Here is a 24,889-nt window from a genome sequence, read left to right on the forward strand (position 1 = left end):
TCCTTGCCTCTCTTCCCATTGCTCTTTCTACTATACCATTGTATGACCAAGGAGTCCAACTCTACACTGACTGGTGAAGAATATTAACTAAATGACTAACCAGTAATTGCACCAAGGTCAGGCTCATAAAGAGATAGGAGATGATGAGGTGTAAGAATTTTGAACCTTTGGTTTCTACCTCACAGCTTGTTACTCCAGCTATTTAACTCTACAATAAAAATTTTTTTAAATGTACCAAATCAAACTTTACAGTTCATGAGAAATAATACCATATTGAATAAAGACAACTATTGGCAAAATATGTCTCCAAAACACATCAAATGTTAACAGATACATGAATCTGTATTTTTCAAATTCGCTATCATGAGTATTACAATTAGTGGTAACAAATTTTGTTCAATTTCACTTTTCCTAAAATAAGCTTCCTTTCAATTTATCCTTCAATGTTGTCCCCAAAGCAATCAGTCTCTAATGTGATCTGTCTCTTAAAAAAGACTGACTTCTTAAAACTGTCACTGTTTGCAGATGACATGATACTATACATAGAGAATCCTAAAAATGCCACCAGAAAACTACTAGAGCTAATCAATGAATTCGGTAAAGTTGCAGGATACAAAATTAATGCACAGAAATCTCTTGCATTCTTATACACTAATGATGAAAAATCTGAAAGAGAAATTATGGAAACACTCCCATTTACCATTGCAATAAAAAGAATAAAATACCTAGGAATAAACCTACCTAGGTAGACAAAAGACCTGTCTGCAGAAAACTATAAGACACTGATGAAAGAAATTAAAGATGATACCAACAGATGGAGAGATATACCATGCTCTTGGATTGGAAGAATCAATATTGTGAAAATGACTATACTACCCAAAGCAATCTACAAATTCAATGCAATCCCTATCAAATTACCAATGGCATTTTTTACGGAACTAGATCATCTTAAAATCTGTAAGGAAACACAAAAGATCCCGAATAGCCAAAGCAGTCTTGAGGGAAAAAAACAGAGCTGGAGGAATCAGACTCCCTGACTTCAGACTATACTACAAAGCTACAGTAATCAAGACAATATGGTACTGGCACAAAAACAGAAATATAGATCAATGGAACAGGACAGAAAGCCCAGAGATAAACCCACGCACCTATGGTCAACTAATCTATGACAAAGGAGGCGAAGATACACAATGGAGAAAAGACAGTCTCTTCAATAAGTGGTGCTGGGAAAACTGGACAGCGACATGTAAAAGAATGAAATTAGAACACTCCCTAACACCGTACACAAAAATAAACTCAAAATGGATTCGAGGGCTTCCCTGGTGGCGCAGTGGTTGAGAAACTGCCTGCCAATGCAGGGGACACGGGTTCAAGCCCTGGTCTGGGAAGATCCCACATGCCGCGGAGCAACTAGGCCCGTGAGCCACAACTACTGAGCCTGCACGACTGGAGCCTGTGTTCCGCAACAAGAGAGGCCACGATAGTGAGAGGCCTGCGCACCATGATGAAGAGTGGCCCCCACTTGCCACAACTAGAGAAAGCCCTCGCACAGAAACGAAGACCCAACACAGCCAAAAAATAAATAAATAAATAAATAAATAAATAAATTTAAAAAGAAAAAAAAGAAATTACTAGGGCCTTATTGGCTATAAAAAACAAACAAAAAAATGGATTCGAGACCTAAATGTAAGACCGGACACTATAAAACTCTTACAGGAAAACATAGGAGAACACTCTTTGACATAAATCACAGCAATATCTTTTTTGATCCACCTCCTAGAGTAATGGAAATAAAAACAAAAATAAACAAATGGGACCTAATGAAACTTCAAAGCTTTTGCACAGCAAAGGAAACCATAAACAAGACAAAAAGACAACCCTCAGAATGGGAGAAAATATTTGCAAATGAATCAACGGACAAAGGATTAATCTCCAAAATATATAAACAGCTCATTCAGCTCAATATTAAAGAAACAAACACCCCAATCCAAAAATGGGCAGAAGACCTAAATAGACATTTCTCCAAAGAAGACATACAGACGGCCACGAAGCACATGAAAAGCTGCTCAACATCATGAATTATTAGAGAAATGCAAATCGAAACTACAATGAGGTATCACCTCACTCCTGTTAGAATGGGCATCATCAGAAAATCTACAAACAACAAATGCTGGAGAGGGTGTGGAGAAAAGGGAACCCTCTTGCACTGTTGGTGGGAATGTAAATTGATACAGCCACTATGGAGAACAGTATGGAGGTTCCTTAAAAAACTAAAAATAGAATTACCATATGATCCAGCAATCCCACTACTGGGCATATACCCAGAGAAAACCATAATTCAAAAAGACATATGCACCCCAATGTTCACTGCAGCACTATTTACAATAGCCAGGTCATGGAAGCAACCTAAATGCCCATTGACAGACAAATGGATAAAGAAGCTGTGGTACATATATACAACGGAATATTACGCAGCCATAAAAAGGAATGAAATTGAGTCATTTGTTGAGACGTGGATGGATCTAGAGACTGTCATACAGAGTGAAGTAAGTTAGAAAGAGAAAAACAAATATTGTATATTAACGCATGTATGTGGAACCTAGAAAAATGGTATAGATGAACCGGTTTGCAGGGCAGAAGTTGAGACACAGATGTAGAGAACAAACATATGGACACCAAGGGGGGAAAACCGTGGTGGGGTGGGGATGGTGGTGTGCTGAACTGGGCGAATGGGATTGATATGTATACACTGATGTGTATAAAATTGATGACTAATAAAAACCTGCAGTATAAAAAAACAAAAAAAACAAAGAAACAAAAAAACAACTAATACTAAACTTTCTTTGGGTTATTTGTATGGAAATATGTTAATATAAATGTTTCAGACATTAAATGAAATTTCTAAAAATCTTATATGTTCTGGTATAATGTTATAAGTCATAATTCTAGTTATTAGTTTAAGATGTGTATCTCAGAAATAACTAAATTTCCTTGTCAATTGCATTATTATGAACTTTCATCAAATCTTTAACCGTGGTCATTTTTAAGTCTTTTGTCATTTACAGACAGTTCTGGGTGTGCTCTGATGCTTTTGCAAAAATGTTCCTATAAAAGGGTTTCATCTTCAAGGAATTCATGGAAAAGACTCTGACAAGTACAGGTTTCTGGTAACTGACTATACTGCTGAACTGAATGAATAAGCATTTTCAGAACTCTAATGGAAAACTGATGAATTCATAAAAGTGCTAACAAAACATCAAGATGAAAAAAAAAATAATTACATGGGACTGAGTGAACTGATGAGGATGATTATAATTTTTGTGACTTTCTGTTTGAATAATAATAAAAAAAATCCCACAAGGACTCAGAGGCAAAAAATATACAAATCAATTTTCACTGCAAAGTAAAGGAGCTGTTACAGTGGAGGATTACTGGACTGAATGTCAATATTATGACATAGTATGAGTGTGTTTCAGGTTTGGTAATTGCAATCATTGTTGCTTTTGTTGTGGTCATCCATTTACAATGCTTGGTGTCAGTTTATTTATCACTTGTAAAAATAAAATACAGTGTGTGTGTGTGAGTTGTGAAAAAAAAATGGATGAATGGGTAAAGAAGATGTGGTGTGTGTGTATGTATACACACACACACACACACACACACACACACAAAATGGAATATGACTCAGCCATTAAAAAGAGGAAATCTTGCCATTTGTGACATGGATGGACCTTGAAGGTACTATGCTAAGTGAAATAAGTCAGACAGAGAAAGACAAATACTGTATGATTTCATTTGTATGTGGAATGTAAAAACCAAACAAACAAAATAAATAAATGAACAAATAAAAATAAACACTTAAAAAAAAAAAGAAGACTGTCTTCTGCTTTTCAAAATTCTATCCAGGAGTGCCTTTATTTTTTTGGTAGAGGGAGGACAGTCTTCTCATTATCTTAATCCTGTTGTCATTTCTCCACCAATGAGAATGGATATCTATGCCTTATGAACATTTATTTTAAAATGTATAAATGAGGGATGAAATACAACATACTAGGGAAGGAAGGACAAAGACAGGAAGAGAGGAGGTGTCAGAGAGAAAACTAAGGTTATACCCTCACAATAGGATCAAAATGCAGACTCCCTCCACCATCCTCTTTATCTCTGAAAGTCTAAGTTATCATTCAACATCCAGCCCAGAATCTACTTTTTTTTTTTTTAAGTACATTTCCTTTATCAGAATCTACTTTCTTTAAGAGGACTTTAAGGGTCAACCTAACTATAATCCTTCCCATATTGTAACTCCTATACAACCTAGTTTTTTTTTTTTTTTAAACTGTTTACAGCTTTAATTTGCTTAGTAAACCAGGCCTGGTTTACTAAGGGCTGGTTATCTAAAGATAATATTAAACTATCACAAACTATAAAATTGAGTCCTTTTTTTAAAATTGAAGTATAGTTGATTTACAATATTGTGTTAGTTTCAGGTATACAGCATAATGATTTGGCGTTTTGCAGATTATATTCCATTATAGGTTATTACAAGGTATTAGATATGATTCCTTCCTTGTGCTATATAGTAAATCCTTTTTGCGTATCTATTTTATGTATAGTAGTTTGTATAAATGAATCCCATATATATTGAGTCCTTAATGCTTAAAGCAATTAAAAAATATACGTACCTTTCTTTTCTTTATTTTTAAAATTAATTTTTATTGGAGTATAGTTGATTTACAATGTTGTGTTAGTTTCTGTTGTACAGCAAAGTGAATCAGTTATACATATACATATATCCACTCTTTTTTAGATCCTATTCCCATATAGGTCATTACAGAGTACAACCTAGTTTTTAAGTAAGGACATTTAATCCTTATTTAAGAGATAACATTTAATATTTTCTAAACAGATCAACCCTTTGAGGCCTCAAAATTAAAACTTACAGTAATATTACACTTTAATTATCTCTTCAGTATCTAGTTATATCTGAAGGAAACCATGATACTTTAAAAAGGAAATAAAAATCTCTTTTTTCTAATGTCAGTGACCTCAGATTTTTTTTTGCTAAATGCATGGGTTTGAGAGGTAGAACACATAAGAATAAAGTACTGTCACTGCCCTCAAGCAAAGTAAGGCAGAATATGGTATTTGCTCTAAGAAAGGTACAACGTGCTTTGAGAGTTCTATTGTGGCTAAGAGGGAGACAGGAGGTTTTAAAGGGGGTCTGGCGTTACAGAGTGAGGCCTGAACCACCAAAGTGAGGAAAGTAAAAATCAAAGGGTTCAGATGTAAACATACCTTATTACTACCCACTACTCATCTCATTATTACAAGACATTCTGACCATAATACAGAAGGAGATGCAAAAAGACACTGTTGGGCGGGGTGGGGGAAAGGAAGGATTTGGTTTCTAACATTATTTCCTGAGGAAAAATGAATGCAGAGTTGCTACTTTAAAGTTATATTATTCAACTCATTAGTAGGCTCTAATAGGAAAAAAAAAAAAAAAAAAGGAAAATAACAAGTGTAACAAGGACGTGGAGAAACTGGAATCCTTGTACATTGATTGTGGAAACGTAAAATGGTTCAGCTGCTGTGGAAGAGTCTGGTGGGTCTTCAAAAAGATAAACATAGAATTACTATATGATCCATCAATTCCACTGTAGGTATATACCCAAAAGAATTGAAAACAGGTACTCAAACAAATCCTTGAACATGAATGTTCACAGAGGCACTATTCACAATAACCAAAAAGTGGAAACAACCCAAATGTCCATCAATAGATGACTGGATAAACAAATCATGGTATATCCATACAGTGGAATATTATTCAGCCACAAAATGGAATGAAGTACTGATACACGCTACAACATGGATGAACCTCGAAAACACTTTGCTAAGTGACGGAAGCCAGGCACAGAAAGTCACATACTGTATGACTCCATTTATATGAAATCTCCAGAAGAGGTAAATCCACAGAGACAGAACACAGATTGATGGTTGCCAGGGGCTGGGGGGAGGGGAAAATGGAGAGCAACTGCTTAATGGTTTCCTTTTGGGGTAATGAAAACATTTTAGAACTAGATACAAGTAGTGGTTGCAACATTGTGAATGTTGTGAATGTCACAGAATTGTTCACTTTTAATGGTTAATTTTATGTTATATGCATTTCATCTCAATTAAACAAACCAAAAATGAATCTGCAGCAGTAGGACAAATCTGACAGTACAAATCCTACTGCTGTATCAGTTCCCTTGCCTATAGCAGCCAGTCTCATCTAACTAATTGGTCACTTACACTCCGCTACAGGCCAAGTAACAAGAGAGTTACCACCTCTAATGGAATTGTTTATGAAAATAAGAATAACAAATTCTTGAATGAGAGATTCTGGAACATGGGGTTTATGAAAGCTATTTTTCATCACTAAGCAGCTGTATTTTGTATAATATCTACTATATTTTAATCTGTAATGAAAATCATATTATATACTACTACTTCAATTAAACCTATACAATAAAGAAAAAAGTATATTTTTCAGATTTTTATTTGTGAGTAAATTTAAGGCAGTCAAAGTGAAACTTAACAACAGTTAAATCACAGATGTCCTATAGGAAATAAGGACAATATATGTTCCTGTCACTACATTACCATGATAAGTAGCACAAATTCCAAATGAAGTTCACAAAAAGTCGGGCAACCATTGGGCATAACTAACACAAATCAGAGCTAAAAGATCTTCAAGGAAAACTTAGCTTCTACGTGTGTGTGTGTGTGTGTGTGTGTGTGTGTGTAGGTGGTTTCTTCAAAGTGAGCCACCATAAAATGGGAGGAACCTTGGATAATGGAAATCCAGAATGAGCATCACTTATGACTATAGAAAAATTCTATGTTACTACAAAACAAGACGCATAATCAGAACTGATGCTACAGATCATCCATGGGATGAATGATGATTACATATCTGCTAAAAACTTCCACTGCTATTGTATATTCTTCATCTCCTAAGAAATGGTATATGTTTTGGGACTTCCCTGGTGGTCCAGTGGTAAAGAATCCACCTTCCAATGCAGGCGACGCGGGTTTGATTCTTGGTCGGGGAACAAAAATCCCCCAGGCCGCAGGGCAACTACTCTAGTAGTACGCGGGCAAGCCCGTGTGCCGCAACTACTGAGCTCACGTGCCTCAACTAGGAGAGCCTGCACTCCTCAACTAGAGAGAGAAAACCCACAGGCCACAACTAGAGAGAAGCTTGCGCGTCGCAACGAAAGATCCTGCATGCCTCAACAAAGGCCCCACGTGCCACAACTAACACCCAATGCAGCCAAATTAAAAAAAAAAAAAAAAAAAGAAATGGTATATGTTTTACTTTTCTGTTGTTTTTATGTAGATGACTGCACATCAGTGATGCATGATAAGATTTCTATAAATGGTTGATGTTTGTTGAAATTAAGTTAATCAGGATGAAAGGTTCTATTTAAACAGATTTTTATTAGCTTTATTCTTAATTGTAGAAAAATGATTTGTGATCTACCAACTATTGAGATCAAGTCTTTTTCAAATAACTTAAACATGTCACCTAACAGGAATACTCTGAGGACCAAGAAAACCAGAAGGAAAGTCCTTATTCTAAAATTGTAATATCACAGTAACAATGTTGTTTACAAAAATCGAGCAAACATTTGCTCTGTTCCATCCTTCACCTGCCTCATAATCTAGTCAAATGTTCCTTACTCATCTTTAAGATGTGAGCCAGGTAAATGGTGGCAGTTTCCTGCCTTCTTTGGAAACACAAAAATTCCCTGAAAAGCTGCAGTAAAACTCATTATCCTGATTTTAACTGATGTCAGGGTTCCTGGTTTGAATTATGACCCTTTGCTACCAATCCTTCTTATATTGTTTATTTATCTGGATGAACTATCTACTCCCAGACTTCTTTATTGCATTCTATTCCCTGGTTTCATTTTCCCAATATCACAAGGACATCCTTATTTGCCTCTGTTCTTAACCCTATCTAGAGTGCTTTCTTACCTTCCCTTCTACCTAAAAACTTATTATCTATATCCATTATCTATAACATATCTTTAACTCCTTCACTCTCCCATTTCTCTACCTTAAAAAAAGGGTGGGGGGACCTTCAAGATGGCGGAGGAGTAAGATGTGGAGATCACCTTCCTCCCCACAAATACATCAAAAATACATCTACGTGTGGAACAACTCCTACAGAACACCTACTGAACACTGGCAGAAGACCTCAGACTTCCCAAAAGGCAAGGAAATCTTCTGTACCTAGGTAGGGCAAAATAAAAAATAAAAAACAGAGACAAAAGAATAGGGACAGGACCTGCACCTCTGGGAGGGAGCAGTGAAGGAGGAAAAGTTTCCACACACTAGGAAGCCCGTTCACTGGCGGAGATGGGGGGATGGGGGGGGAAGCTTCGGAGCCACGGAGTAGAGCGCAGCAATGGGGTGCGGAGGACAAAGTAGAGAGATTCCCGCACAGAGGATCGGTGCCGACCAGTACTCACCAGCCTGAGAGGCTTATCTGCTCACCCGCTGGGGTGGGTGGGGGCTGGGAGCTGAGGCTCCAGCTTCGGAGGTCAGATCCCAGGGAGAGGACGGGGGTTGGCTGTGTGAACACAGCCTGAAGGGGGCTAGTGAGCCACAGCTAGCCGGGAGGGAGTCTGGGAAAAACTCTGGACCTGCCTAAGAGGCAAGAGACCATTGTTTTGGGGTGCCTGAGGAGAGGGCATTCCTTCCCTGTCTGCCCACAGAAGGCAGAACACCACCTAAACGAGCTCCAGAGATGGGCACAAGCAGCGGCTATCAGCTCGGACACCAGAGATGGGCATGAAATGCTAATGCTGCTGCTGCAGCCACCAAGAAGCCTGTGTGCAAGCACAGGTCACTATCCACACCTCCCCTCCCAGGAGCCTGTGCAGCCCGCCACTGCCAGGGTCCTGTGATCTAGTGACAACTTCCCCGGGAGAACACACAGAGTGCCTCAGGCTGTTGCAAAGTCACGTTGGCCTCTGCCGCCTCAGGCTCACCCCCGCACTCCAGTCATAACTACCATACCCCTCTCTCCCCCCAGGGCCTGAGTGAGCCAGAGCTCCCTAATCAGCCGCTGCTTTAACCCTGTCTGTCTGGGTGGGGAAAGTAGCCTGAGGGCAACCTACACACAGAGGGGGGGCAAAAACCAAAGCTGAACCCCAGGAGCTGTGCAAACAAAGAAGAGAAAGGGAAATTTCTCCATGCAGCCTCAGGAGCAGCGGGTTAAATTCCCACAACCAACTTGATGTACCCTGCATCTGTGGAATACCTGAATACAAAACAAATCATCCCAAAATTGAGGTGGTGTTCTTTGGGAGCAACTGTAGACTTCGGGATTCCTGTCTGCCACTGACTTGTTTCTGATTTTTATGTTTATCTTAGCATCGTTTTAGTGCTTGTTATCACTGGTGGATTTGTTTATTGGTTTGCTTGCTCTCTTCTTTTTTTTAAATTACTTTTTAATTTTTTAATTTTAATTATTTTTTTATTTTTTTAATTATTATTTTTTCTTTCTTTTTTCTCCCTTTTCTTCTGAGCCATGTGGCTGACAGGGTCTTGGTGCGCCGGCCTGGTGTTAGGCCTGAGCCTCTGAGGTGGGAGAGCCGAGTTCAGGACACTGGACCACCAGAGACCTCCCGGCCCCACGTAATATCAATCAGCAAGAGCTCTTACAGAGATCTCTGTCTCAACGCTAAGACCCAGTTCCACCCAACGGCCAGCAAGCTCCAGTGCTGGACACCCCATGCCAAACAACTAGCAAGACAGGAACACAACACCACCCATCAGCAGAGAGGTGGCCTAAAATCATACTAAGTTCACAGACACCCCAAAACACACCACCAAACATGGCCTTGCCCACCAGAAAGACAAGATCCAGCTCCACCCACCAGAACACAGGCACCAGTCCCCTCCACCAGGAAGCCTACACAAGCCACTGAACCAACCTTACCCACTGGGGGAAGACACCAAAAATAACTGGAACTACGAACCTGCAGCCTGTGAAAAGGAGATCCCAAACACAGTAAGTTAGCAAAATGAGAAGACAGAGACATATGCAGATGAAGGAGCAAAGTAAAAACCCACCAGACCAAACAAATGAAGAGGAAATAGGCAGTCTACCTGGAAAAGAATTCAGAGTAATGATAGTAAAGATGATACAAAATCTTGGAAATAGAATGGAGAAAATACAAGACATGTTTAACAAGGGCCTAAAAGAACTAAAGAGCAAACAATGATGAACAACACAATAAATGAAATTTAAAATTCTCTAGAAGGAATCAATAGCAGAATAACTGAGGCAGAAGAACAGATAAGTGACCTGGAAGATAAAATAGTGGAAATAACTACTGCAGAGCAGAATAAAGAAAAAAAAAAAAGAAAAGAATTGAGGACAGTCTTAGAGACCTCTGGGACAACATTAAATGCACCAACTTTCGAATTATAGGGGTCCCAGGAGAAGAAGAGAAAAAGAAAGGGACTGAGAAAATATTTGAAGAGATAATAGTTGAAAACTTCCCTAAGATGGGAAAGGAAATAGTCAATCAAGTCCAGGAAGTGCAGAGAGTCCCATACAGGATAAATCCAAGGAGAAACATGCCAAGACACATATTAATCAAACTATCAAAAATTAAATACAAAGAAAAAATTTTAAAGGCAGCAAGGGAAAAGCAACAAATAACATACAAGGGAATCACCATAAGGTTAACAGCTGATCTTTCAGCAGAAAATCTGCAAGCCAGAAGGGAGTAGCAGGACATATTTAAAGTGATGAAAGGGAAAAACCTACAACCAAGATTACTCTACCCATCAAGGATCTCATTCAGATTCAACAGAGAAGTTAAAACCTTTACAGGCAAGCAAAAGCTAAGAGGATTCAGCACCACCAAACCAGCTTAACAACAAATGCTAAAGGAACTTCTCTAGGCAGGAAACACAAGAAAAGGAAAAGAGCTACAAAAACAAACCCAAAACAATTAAGAAAATGGTCATAGGAATATACATATCGATAATTACCTTAAATGTAAATGGATTAAATGCTCCCACCAAAAGACACAGACTGGCTGAATGGATACGAAAACGAGACCCATATATATGCTGTCCACAAGAGACCCACTTCAGACCTAGGGACACATACACACTGAAAGTGAAGGGATGGAAAAAGATATTCCATGCAAATGGAAATCAAAAGAAAGCTGGAGTAGCAATTCTCATATCAGACAAAATAGACTTTAAAATAAAGACTATACAAGAGACAAAGAAGGACACTACAAAATGATCAAGGGACCAATCCAAGAAGAAGATATAACAATTGTAAATATTTATGCACTCAACATGGGAGCACCTCAATACATAAAGCAAATGCTAACAGCCATAAAAGGGGAAGTTGACAGTAACACAATCATAGTAGGGGACTTCAACACCCCACTTTCACCAATGGACAGATCATCCAAAATGAAAATAAATAAGGAAACATAAGCTTTAAATGATACATTAAACAAGATGGACTTAATTAATATTTATAGGACATTCCATCCAAAAACAACACAATACACTTTCTTCTCAAGTGTTCATGGAACATTCTCCAGGATAGATAATATCTTGGTTCACAAATCAAGCCTTGGTAGATGTAAGAAAATTGAAATCGTATCAAATATCTTTTCCATCCACAACGCTATGAGAGTAGATATCAATTACAGGAAAAAATCTGTAAAAAATACAAACACATGGAGGCTAAACAATACCCTACTAAATAACCAAGAGGCCACTGAAGAAATCAAAGAGGAAATTAAAAATACCTGGAAACCAATGACAATGAAATCACAACGACCCAAAACCTATGGGATACAGCAAAAGCAGTTCTAAGAGGGAAGTTTATAGCAACACAATCCTACCTCAAGAAACGGGAAACATCTCAAATAAACAACCTAACCTTAAAGCAATCAAGAGAAAGAACAAAAAACCCCCAAAGGTAGCAGAGGGAAAGAAATCATAATGATCAGATCAGAAATAAATGAAAAAGAAATGAAGGAAACAGTAGCAAAGATCAATAAAACTAAAAGCTGGTTCTTTAAGAAGATAAACAAAATTGATAAACCATTAGCCACACTCAACAAAAAAAGGGAGAAGACTCAAATCAATAGAGTTAGAAGTGAAAAAGGAGAAGTAACAACTGACACTGCAGAAATACAAAGGATCATGAGAGATTACTACAAGCAACTATATGCCAACAAAATGGACAACCTGGAAGAAATGGACAAATTCTTAGAAAAGCACAATGTTCCAAGACTGAACCAGGGAGAAATAGAAAATATAAACAGGCCAATCACAAGCACTGAAATTGAAACTGTGATAAAAAATCATCCAACAAACAAAAGCCCAGGACCAGATGGCTTCACAGGTGAATTCTATCAAACATTTAGAGAAGAGCTAACACCTATCCTTCTCAAACTCTTCCAAAATATAGCAGAGGGAGGAACACTCCCAAACTCATTCTACGAGGCCACCATCACCCTGATACCAAAACCAGACAAAGATGTCACAAGAAAAGAAAACTACAGGCCAATATCACTGATCAACATAGATGCAAAAATCTGCAACAAAATAACTAGGAAACAGAATCCAACAGCACATTAAAAGGATCATACACCATGATCAAGTGGGGTTTATCCCAGGAATGCAAGGATTCTTCAATATATGCAAATCAATCAATGTGATACACCATATTAACAAATTGAAGGATAAAAACCATATGATCATCTCAATAGATGCAGAAAAAGATTTTGACAAAATTCAACGCCCATTTATGATAAAAACTCTCCAGAAAGTAGGCATAGAGGGAACTTACCTCAACATAATAAAGGCCATATATGACAAACCCACAGCCAACATCATTCTCAATGGTGAAAAACTGAGACCATTTCCTCTAAAATCAGGAACAAGACAAGGATGCCCACTCTTGCCACTATTATTCAACATAGTTTTGAAAGTTTTAGCCACAGCAATCAGAGAAGAAAAAGAAATAAAAGGAATCCAAACTGGAAAAGAAGAAGTAAAGCTGTCACTGTTTGCAGATGACATGATACTATACATAGAGAATCCTAAAGATACCACCAGAAAACTACTAGAGCTAATCGAAGAATTTGGTGAAGTAGCTGGATACAGAATTAATGCACAGAAATCTCTTGCATTCCTATACACTAATGATGAAAAATCTGAAAGAGAAATTAAGGAAACACTTCCATTTACCACTGTAACAAAAAGAATAAAATACCTAGGAATAAACCTACCTAGGGAGACAAAAGACCTGTATGCAGAAAACTATAAGACACTGATGAAAGAAATTAAAGATGATACCAACAGATGGAGAGATATACCATGTTCTTGGATTGGAAGAATCAACATTGTGAAAATGACTATACTACCCAAAGCAATCTACAGATTCAGTGCAATCCCTATCAAACTACCAATGGCATTTTTCACAGAACTAGAACAAAAAATTTCACAATTTGTATGGAAACACAAAAGAACGCGAATAGCCAAAGCAATCTTGAGAAAGAAAAATGGAGCTGGAGGAATCAGGCTCCCTGACTTCAGACTATATTACAAAGCTACAGTAATCAAGACAGTATGGTACTGGCACAAAAACAGAAAATATAGATCAATGGAACAGGAAAGAAAGCCCAGAGATAAACCAACGCACATATGGTCACCTTATCTTTGATAAAGGAGGCAAGAATATACAATGGAGAAAAGACAGCCTCTTCAATAAGTGGTGCTGGGAAAACTGGACAGCTACATGGAAAAGAATGAAATTAGAACACTTCCTAATACCATACACAAAAATAAACTCAAAATGGATTAAAGACCTAAATGTAAGGCCAGACACTATCAAACTCTTAGAGGAAAACATAGGAAGAACACTCTTTGACATAAATCACAGCAAGATCCTTTTTGACCCACCTCTTAGAGAAATGGAAATAAAAACAAAAATAAACAAATGGGACCTAATGAAACTTAAAAGCTTTTGCACAGCAAAGGAAACCATAAACAAGACGAAAAGACAACCCTCAGAATGGGAGAAAATATTTGCAAACGAAGCAACTGACAAAGGATTAATCTCCAAAATATACAAGCAGTTCATGCAGGTCAATATCAAAAAAACAAACAACCCAATTCAAAAATGGGCAGAAAATCTAAATAGACATTTCTCCAAAGAAGATATACAGATTGCCAACAACCCAATTCAAAAATGGGCAGAAAATCTAAATAGACATTTCTCCAAAGAAGATATACAGATTGCCAACAAACACATGAAAGGATGCTCAACATCACTAATCATTAGAGAAATGCAAATCAAAACGACAATGAGGTATCACCTCACACTGGTGAGAATGGCCATCATCAAAGAATCTACAGACAGTAAATGCTGGAGAGGGCGTGGAGTAAACGGAACCCTTTTGCACTGTTGTTAGGAATGTAAATTGATACAGCCACTATGGAGAACAGTATGGAGGTTCCTTAAAAAACTAAAAATAGAACTACCATACGACCCAGCAATTCCAGTACTGTGCATATACCCTGGGAAATTCAAAGAGTCATGTACCACAATGTTCACTGCAGCTCTATTTACCACAGCCAGGACATGGAAGCAACATAAGTATCCATCGACAGATGAATGGATAAAGAAGATGTGGCACATATATGCAGTGGAATATTACTCAGCCATAAAAAGAAATGAAATTTAGTTATTTGTATTGAGGTGGATGGACCTAGAGTCTGTCATACAGAGTGAAGTAACTCAGAAAGAGAAAAACAAATACTGTATGTTAACACATATATATGGAATCTAAACAAACAAAAAAATGGTTCTGCAAACCTAGGGGCAGGACAGGAATAAAGACGCAGACGTAGAGAATGGACTTGAGGACACGGGCAGGGGGAAGGGTAAGCTGGGACAAAGTGAGAGAGTGGCATGGACATATATACACTACCAAATGTAAAATAGATAGCTAGTGGAAGCAGCCGCATAGCACAGGGAGATCAGCTCGGTGCTTTGTGATTACCTAGAGGGGTGGGATAGGGAGGGTGGGAGGGAGACGCAAGAGGGAGGGGATATGGGGATATATGTATACGTATAGCTGATTCACTTTGTTGTACGGCAGAAACTAACACAACATTGTAAAGCAATTATACTCCAATAAAGATGTTAAAAATTAAAAAAAAAAAAAAAGAGTGGTGGTGGGGGAGAGGATTTCTTCTACTCTAAGCTACTTCATTTACCAGTGCTCTGAAACCCAACACCTCCCTTCTCCTCAGGAACTTTGATTCCTGAATCATCCATCCTTTCTTTACCACGCCCCTCCTACTAGTTCTCTCCTAGCTTATAAACAGACTTGACCTCCTGTCCCATTCTTTCCTTCCTTTTATTCAATACAGCATCATCATCACCATACTCATACTCATAGTAAATACTAATTATTGAGCACTTTCTGAGTTACACATCTACTTGCTTTCAACATCAATTGTAGGCAATGTATTTTTATTATTTATTTCCATATTATATCTAAGAAAACTGTGGCACGTAAGGAAACAATGTGCCCAAGGTAACATAACTAGTAAGTGAAAGAACCAGGATCTGAATCCAGATGGTTTGGTTCCAGGGCCAAACTCTTAATCACTGTGCTACACAGCTTCTCATAGAGCTTCTATTAAAAGAGTTGCCTACATTTATCTTTCCCTTGCCTCAACTATTCATTTCTCTATCAACAGCAATTTTTTTCCCTGCCACTTACCTAAAACCTTTAAAAAAGTCCCTAGTATATAGAACAGATAAACAACAAGGTACTACTGTATAGAACAGGGAACTATATTCAATATCCTGTAATAAACCATAATGAAAAAGAATATGAAAAAGAAATATATGCATAACTAAATCACTTTGTTGTACAGCAGAAATTAACACAACATTGTAAATCAACTATACTTCAGTAAGATAAATTTTTAAAAAAGTCCCTAGTAACTACTAACTGTCAAATCCAAAGGTCACATTTTAAGCTTTCTATGTCTCCACCTCTTTGCAAGACTTGATTACACTGAATACTAACTCCATGAACTTTGCTGTCTGGTTCACTTCTTTTTTTAAAAAATATTTATTTATTTATTTATTTGGTTATGCCGGGTCTTAGTTGCGGCAGGCAGGCTTCTTAGTTGAGGCCGCTAGCTCCTTAGTTGTCGCATGCAGGCTCCTTAGTTGTGACATGTGAACTCTTAGCTGTGGCATGCATGTGGGATCTAGTTCCCGGACCAGGGATGGAACCCGGGCCCCCTGCATTGGGAGTGTGGAGTCTTAACCACTGTGGCACCAGGGAATTCCATGCTGGGTTCACTTCTGATCTCCATGGTTGCTCTTTCTTAGACCACTTAAGCATTGTCCAAAGGAAATTTATGTGATGATGGAAATGCTTTATATATATGCTATCTAATATGGTAGACACTAACCATATGTGGCTACTGAGCACTAGAAGGGTGGCTAACTTGACTGAATTGTTTTTTTAATTAATTTATTTATTATTTATTTTTGGCTGTGTTGGGTCTTCATTTCTGTGCGAGGGCTTTCTCTAGTTGCGGCAAGCGGGGGCCACTCTTCATCGCAGTGCGCGGGCCTCTCACTGTCGCGGCCTCTCTTGTTGCGGAGCACAGGCTCCAGACGCGCAGGCTCAGTAATTGTGGCTCACGGGCCCAGTTGCTCCGCGGCATGTGGGATCTTCCCAGACCAGGGCTCGAACCCGTGTCCCCTGCATTGGCAGGCAGATTCTCAACCACTGCACCACCAGGGAAGCCCCTGAATTTTTAATTTAATTTAAACAGCCACGTGCAGCCTGTGGCCATCCTACTGAACATCCTACTTCATGCGCTTCTCTTCCTCTGTCTGCATATTCCCTTCTATCTTGTAGAAGAGTTTTGCCCTTGGTCCTCTTCTCAGCTATTCCACTCTCTTCCCGGCAGTATCTCCCTGCTAAGTAATTTCACACCTATATAAACAGCCCGATTTCTTTCCTCAGGAACATATCTCTATCTTCAATTACTCACTTCTTCACCTGCAAGTACCATATGGCACCCAAATGCAACATCTTCAAAACTGAATGTATCACCTCATTGTCAAGTCTACTCCTAGCTCAGGCAGTCCCTACTCAGGTAATGATGCTACGTCTATCCCAGTCCCAAGCCAAATACAGGTATTCATTTTAGATTACTCCCTTTCCTTCTTGCTGTTTTTACTCCCTCTCAATCTCCTCTCCTCCTCTCACAAATGCTTATTAAAATCTGACCCCTGGCTTCCACTGCCACTGCTCTAAGCCAGAATGCTATATAATGGATCTAACTGAAAGAGTAATGGAGTCTAGTTTTTTGCTTCAAGCAAGATTAAAGTATAACATGGCTGGAAAAATCTTTTATACTTAGAAAAAAAGAACACAAAAAAGTGGCATGGTAGGAAACTAAACTGCTTTGTAAGGAAGAAGGGAGAATATTACAATCTCACAATCTGTGCCTAAAGCATCCTTTTAGAAACAAATCCTCTTATTAATATTCCAAATTCTATTGGTAATGAATAAAAATGAAATGGATACTACCTTTAAAATCTTAATTTTTGTTACTGGGTTATCACGTGGTGAAAAGATCAATTGCTCTTTCACTCATTTAACAAAAGTATAATCTTAATTCAAATGTCACTTAGTATTCTCATAAGCTCTGCAGTATACTCCAAAACAACAACAAAAAATTCCCCACATGCAGTAAAGGGCAGGGCCAGGGTAAGTTTCTCATTATGTAGTGGTCAGAATCTCTTAGAAGTCATGTACTTTAACTGACATCTATCAAACCAAACACTAGAGGAGAGCCATCTTTCCCATAAGTGTTTGACTTTTTGCTTCTAGACCACCAAGAACAGAGTAATACATCCTCCACCATTCTCCTGAGGCTCTAGAAGTGCTCCAGCCAATTTCAATGACCTGTGGAACTACCCGCTATTTAAAACATCACTATGAAGGAAGACCAAGAAAAATCAGTATCGGTATTGGTATTTCCACCCTGAGGCTTATAAGAGTACTTTGGCCAGTACAGAATGAAGCTCACACAGTAAAATACATAATACATTTAAAATAATAATAGTAATAAGAATATTAGTAATAACCCTTGGATAAATGTAAGTTCAAAAGAAAATGGCCCTGTGGAGTCTGAAATGTACAATTGCTATACCCCGTTTTGAGGAGAACTTTATGTGAGGCCTGTTCCTCAGTGAATTTCAGAGGCTTCGACCTGAAAATGCTGGTATTTCATCTGGAAATATTTTCCAAAACTAGCGCTGTTTCAAGACATCAAGATTCTTCAATTATTATGAAAAATAGCAGATATATTCACTGGTGCCCTGGTCTTTTCAATATCCTTTGTCCTCATCTTGGAGAAAATGATGTCTGATCATGCTCTCTTAAGACTATAACTCCCTAATATTAGCCATGGCACTAATAAGTCCCACAGAACAGATGCATCAATTGGTTGCTAAGAACTTCTGATAGTATTTTTGGAATGCCACTTCATAAATGTATATTAGGTTGCATTAACAAATTTCTTTGAGTTTTTCAGTTGCCAAAAAGATCTTGATATTATCCTGGGAAAAAAAATCATTTGAATGAAAAATCAAGTGAACCAGGTCAGGATAGGAAGCCTTAGCTCTACCATAATTCAGGTTATAAAAAAGTCTTACAGTTAATTGACCATAAACTCAATGAATCAACAGGTTAAAACTGAGTCCTCCTAAAATTGAGTCCTTGTCTGGTTACAAGGTGAGTCAGTTGCTTTAAAATAAAACAACTTTTAATATTTCAAAACAGTTAAATATTATCAGAAAAAATAACATTTTAGATTTTAAAAATTTAATCTGATGTCATTTTTACCTTTATTAATTATAAAAAAAATAATTATAATAAGCCAGCGGTAAGTTTTAAAAAATAACAATAATAAGCCAATGGTAACAGCTGTGGATGCACTAAAGTCTGTAATACTAATTCTGAGGATGACTAAATGATAGAGGATTTAGAAATCACACGACACGATGGGAAAAATCTGAAGGAATTAGAAACCTTCAGTACAGATTTCTTCTTCCCATGTTAGCTTTTACTGTTTCTTCATCCTAAACATACGCTGTCTACTACCATCACATTTAGATTCTACCCAGCTTCAAGGTCCAGTTTAAGTCTCACCTTCTTCAAAGCCTTCCCTCATCCTCCCAGCTAGAAATGATTTCTCCCTACACTGAATTCTCATAGACTCATGTAATACTTCTTATGAATATTCTATTACATTTGCATACATGTTTTCTCTGTAAGATAAATTTCCTGAGAACAAATTAATATTTTATTCAACTTTAGTGATCCTACTGAGTATAGTACAGTGTCTTGCACAGTGGAGACGAAACAAAAGGAACAACATAGCTCAAAGGATAAGAGGATGGCTCTGCTCACTTTTATAGATACATGTTTATAGATATGTGTGACTTTTGTCAAGGGACTAAAAACATCTAAGCCTCAATCCCTGATCTATAAAGAGAAAAAAATAATGCCTCATATGGTTGTTATAAGGATTAAATGAGACAATCTATGTAAGTGTTTAACACATCTAGTAAATACTTAATGAATGACAGCCACTATTATATTATTACTTTATAATGAATTGTAATATTTTATAATATATTACTTTATAATAAGTCACTTTATAATAAATGTCAAATAATGAAGAAGACTTAGAATAGGGCAATGACTTCCAGAAGAGCTTTCATTTTTAAAAGATGAGGAAACTCATTTTAATCTGTGTTACTGGTAAGGGCAGAATTCAAAAAAGTATAGATAACAGAGTTGTACTACAACAGAATAGGGTACATTAAAAATTAACTGTTCCCTGACAATGGATGAGCCCAAGCACAGGGTAGATGACCATCTGTCAGGAATACTGATGAAAGAAGTCTGCCCTTTGATTAAAAAGTGAGCAAGGCTTTAAAATTTGTCTAATATTTTTTACATTAAAGAAAATGATTTGGTTTTTCCTACCGATGTTTATAAAACTTTATACAACTGCTTTACTTTTCCAATTGTCATCTATAATACAGTTGGTCAGATTTAATTTAGGATAAAGTACTGTGGCAGGCAGAACAGCCACTCAAAGATGTCCACATCTTAACCTCAGATGCTGTGAATAGTTACCTTACATGTTAAAAAAGATTCCGCAGATTGGATCAGGTCAAGGGTCCTGAGATGGGGGGGAATTATCCTCGATTATCTGGGTGGACCCAGTGTAATCACAAAATGGTCTTTATAAGAGAAAGAGGGAGGCAGGAGAGTCAGAGAAGATGTGATGATGGAAGCAGGGGTCAGAGAGAGAGAGAGAGAGAGAGAGAGAGAGAGGGAGAAAAGAGAGAGGCAGAGACAGAGAGGGGAAGACAGACAGACGACTTAAAGACACTTTACTTCTGGCTTTGAAGATGGAGGAAGCAGCCATAAACCAAGGAATGTAGGTAGCCTATAGAAGCTAGAAAAGGGAAGGAGATGAATTCTCTCCACAGAGCTTCCAGAAGGAATGCAGCCCTTCCAAACCCTAATTTTAGGGCTTCTGACCTCCAGAGCTGTAAGATAATAAATTTGTGTTGTTTTACCTAGCGATTTCACTATTAGTTATATACCCCAAAGAACTGTGCACCAATGTTCAATGCATCATTAATTCACAATGGCTAAAAGGTGGAAACAACCCAAGTGTCCATAAACAGATGAATGGATAAATAAAATGTGGTACAAACATACAATGGAGTATTATTCAGCTATAGATTGTATAACATAGATAAACTTGAAAATATGCTAAGCGAACTAAGTCAGACACAAAAGAACAAATATTGTATGATTCCACTTAATATAAAGTATCTAGAATAGGCAAATCCAGAGACATAAGATACACGTCTGTTTTCTTTAATTTGAGCTGACCCACAAGAAGCATATTACTCCTTTTTATTTATTTTGATCAATTCCGTAAAGGTAACTATGTCAAAACTCATTCACTCTACTAATACCCCCAAATCCATTTCATTCAAAATCTTTGAGGCAGTATGACATAATGAGAGGGAGTGGATATATGTATACATATAGCTGATTAGCTTCGTTGTACAGCAGAAACTAAGACAATATTGTAAAGCAACTATACTCCAATTAAAAAAAAGAAAAAAGAAAGAAAGGTAATGAAAGGCTCACAGTCTTTGCAATCACAAATTACTAAACAGTTCTGAATTTATTTCCCTTATCTGTAAAATAGGCATAATACTATTTACCTTATAAGAGTATTTTAACAATTATAAAGTATATATAATAAAGCAGCTAGCCGTGCACATATAGTAAGAATTCAACAAATGGTAACTGCTGCTATTATTATTACTATTATCTTTGCCTTCCCCTCCGATGACCGCCTCAACTACTTAAAAGAGAAATAAGAAAAATGGAACAATCTAACATGAATTATTCCTCATTTTCCTTCTCCTTTCCACCTCAATTTTCTGTCATTGTTTGATCTTAGTTTCTTCTCCCCAATATAAAAAAAGGGTATATCTTTTTCCATTTTCAAAGTTAACCCTCCATTCTGTACCTTTGATCCTAACTCTTTCCCCTACCTCAGTTCCGTCAGTTGTTTTTCTTTTATTCCTTTCTCTCTGGTGGTTCCTTCCACCTGGCCTATGAACATACTCAAATTTCCTCAAAGAAATACCACTATGGTACTTTCCTATACCTCCTCTTGAATTACCAAAATCTATCCTGAATCCGTCACCTGCGTATCTGTCTCATCTCTAATGGATTGCTAACTCTTCAAAGACTGAGGGTATCTCATTTATTTGCATTAACATCTTTTAATAACACCAAGTATAGTATTTTACATATAGGACAGGCACAGACTTAAATAAATTAATAAACCTAAGCAACAGATTTTCTGTGAACATATAAGGGCTGTTTGACAAAAGCACATTGTCAGATTTAGCTGCTCAACCTAAATAAATCACTCTGGTCTGAGAAAGGCAAAGAAGTAACGTATCAAATACAATCTTAATTTTATAATACCATTCTCTTAAAATGTCACAAAATCAAAAATTATTTTTTCCTGAAATGTTTAAAATTGTTGTAGTCTACACAAAAGTATTCTGAATCCAGAAAATGTGAAACTTCGGTTTTATTATAATGCTAAGGGTTCTTTCCATTGAAAATTTTTCTTGTTATTCATAAACCAACAAAAACTAAGAACCCATATATTCTTTACAGTTAAACAATCTGCAGGTTTGTTAGTTATATTTTTAAATAAAGATCAATTTATAAGCAAGTAATTATCTGAGTAAACTGTAATTTTATTTTGTTTTATTATTTTTTATTTTTTGGCTGCGCTGAACAGCATGCGGGATCTTAGTTCCCCAACCAGGAATTGAACCTTCGCCCCCTGCAGTGGAAGCACGTAGTCTTAACCACTGGACCACCAGGGAAATCCCAGTAGACTGTAATTTTACATCTAATGTATCAGACATGGTATTTAGTATGCAAACTGGAACTCAAATGTATTTTTATGTTCCTAAGCTAACCAACTGACATCAGTGGGAAATGCTAAGAACACAGTGACAGACCCTTAACATTTGAGAAACTAGACATTCAAGGTTATCCTCAAGTGAATGTAAAAGTCCATAATATGGAAGTAATGTGTAATTTTATAAAGGCAACAAATGCTTCAGTCAACATACAGAAAGTGAGTCACCACGCTCCAGAGTTAGGATGGCTGATCACCTCATGTTTGATCCAATTTCTCTTATTATTTCATTAGCAGTAATTCTTGTGAAAAAGGAATAAAAATTTTCCCTATTTGTAAAATCAACTACCATTGCTGGTGGTGGAAATAAAAACGTCTAAGAAAGCACTAGTTTTCAGCCACAAAATCAGAGTCTTAGAGACATTAAAAAGTAAAATATCTAAATTCATACTGCTTAGCTCTATGGTGAATGAGTCTGCCATGCACTCCATATTATAACAGGGCAAGAAATTCATGGGACTGTTTCAGCAAGTGTTCCAGCTAGAATTTATCTTACATAGCTCTATAAATGGTTTTAGACACAAATATATATATATATACAAAGCTTTGCTTAAATTTTCAGTTTTATTTTATTACAGTTCATGGGAGAAACCATATGCAGGGTGTAAACCATATGCAGGGTGTAAATCCTAATCCTGCCTTTATTTCCTGGCTGGTTTTGTGCCTCAATTTCCTATTCCTTGAAATAATACCTAACTTGCAGGGCTGCCATAAGACCTCAAAAATCAGATAATGCATACAGTGCTTAAGATTTTTAAAAACATGTCATCAGGGTTTTATTAAATGTGGTGCTCAATAAATGGTAGCTACTGAAACTTCTATTATAGTAATGGATTCCCAAGGAATCCGATATAGTGTTTTTTTCAGTGTTCTCCAATCATTCTGAGTCTGTTTCTCTTCCCTAAGAAATACATGCCTCTTCTTTGAATCTGAATTCTTTAGGCATGGGTGTCCTGCTCACTCTCTTCTAGTGTCTTAATGGGATCAACTGCCCTATTTCTCTCTGCAAACAAGTCCCACACCTAAGCTAGGTGGCCAAAATACTGGCAGAGGGACTGCTGCTACAAAAAAATGCAAGGCGGAGCCCAAACGGGACAGAAAGGAGACTAGCTGACACTTCAGACAGAATAGAATGCTGCGCTTCCCCTTCACGGGATGTATTTACAGCAGTCTACCTGGCTAGCCTCAGTTGGAGTAACGTTGAGAGACATGTTAAATACAGCAGGAAGCCCCACTGCTCCGTTTCACATAAAGAGGCAGGTATGCTTTAGAGATTAAAAGATTAACAAGTATCTCCAGGTACCAAAAAAGTTTTAACGAAAGATATGTAGGCAGGAAGCTGCTGTATTGGTTCAACTCATCTACTTCAAATTAAAAGGTGTTGTGGCCAGTAGGGGTGGAAAACAAAGACAGTCTCCAAGAGTGACTCTCATTTTTACTATCTCTCATAGTTAGGCATTTTAAAAATCACAAGTCAAAGAGGCAACGCTCTCTGCTAGTAAAAACCTAGTGAAACTATTACTTTCTGGGTATCCCTGCCCATAATTCCCTTCTTAAGTGGTTGATAAAGACACATAGTCAAATGTCGAGTATGGGCTGTGGAGACAATCTATCCTTTACGGACTCACCTTCCTCCCACGAGGGCCTCAGTTTCCTCATTTTTATGGTATTAATTTTCTCTTGATACAGGGTTTAATCAAGTGTAAATTTTTTTTAAAAAAATTACCAAATAAAAGGATGTATTAGAAACAGGTGTGTGTTTTTATCTACTCACAATACGATAACTTCAATACAATTTATACTGAATGTGGGTAAGATTTCCCATTTTGATTAACACCTATAACAAGAGCAACTTTTTTGTTACAGCCATTCAACTTTTTTGAATGGCTACTGTGTAGCTGGCACCATGCTTAACACATTTCCTTTAATACTCACAATGACTTATGAAATTTATTATCCCCATTTTATAGGTGAACAAATTAAGTCTTTTTCAAAAAGACTGGGGAAACTGCCTGAAGTCACACAGCTTAGTAAGTGGCTAGTAAGTCATTCCCAGAACTAACTGACCCAAAGGACTAGTCTCTCAACCACTCTGTAGTTTCTCTGATATATGGCAGCAAAAGATGAAACAATCTGCAGCAAGAAGTTAGATAATCTTAAATCAATACAATCCCAGTTCCTGCAAATACTA

General features: G+C 37.3%; 1 protein-coding gene across 8 annotated transcripts in view; it reads right to left on the reverse strand.

The window, feature by feature from the left end:
* Positions 1 to 24,889, reverse strand: part of POU2F1 (POU class 2 homeobox 1) — a 171,705-nt gene that overhangs the window by 54,294 nt on the left and 92,522 nt on the right. The gene's annotated exons all lie outside the window — the stretch shown is intronic.

Source organism: Balaenoptera physalus, assembly GCF_965194825.1.
Source record: "Balaenoptera physalus genome assembly, chromosome: 1".
Taxonomy (NCBI): Eukaryota; Metazoa; Chordata; class Mammalia; order Artiodactyla; family Balaenopteridae; genus Balaenoptera; species Balaenoptera physalus.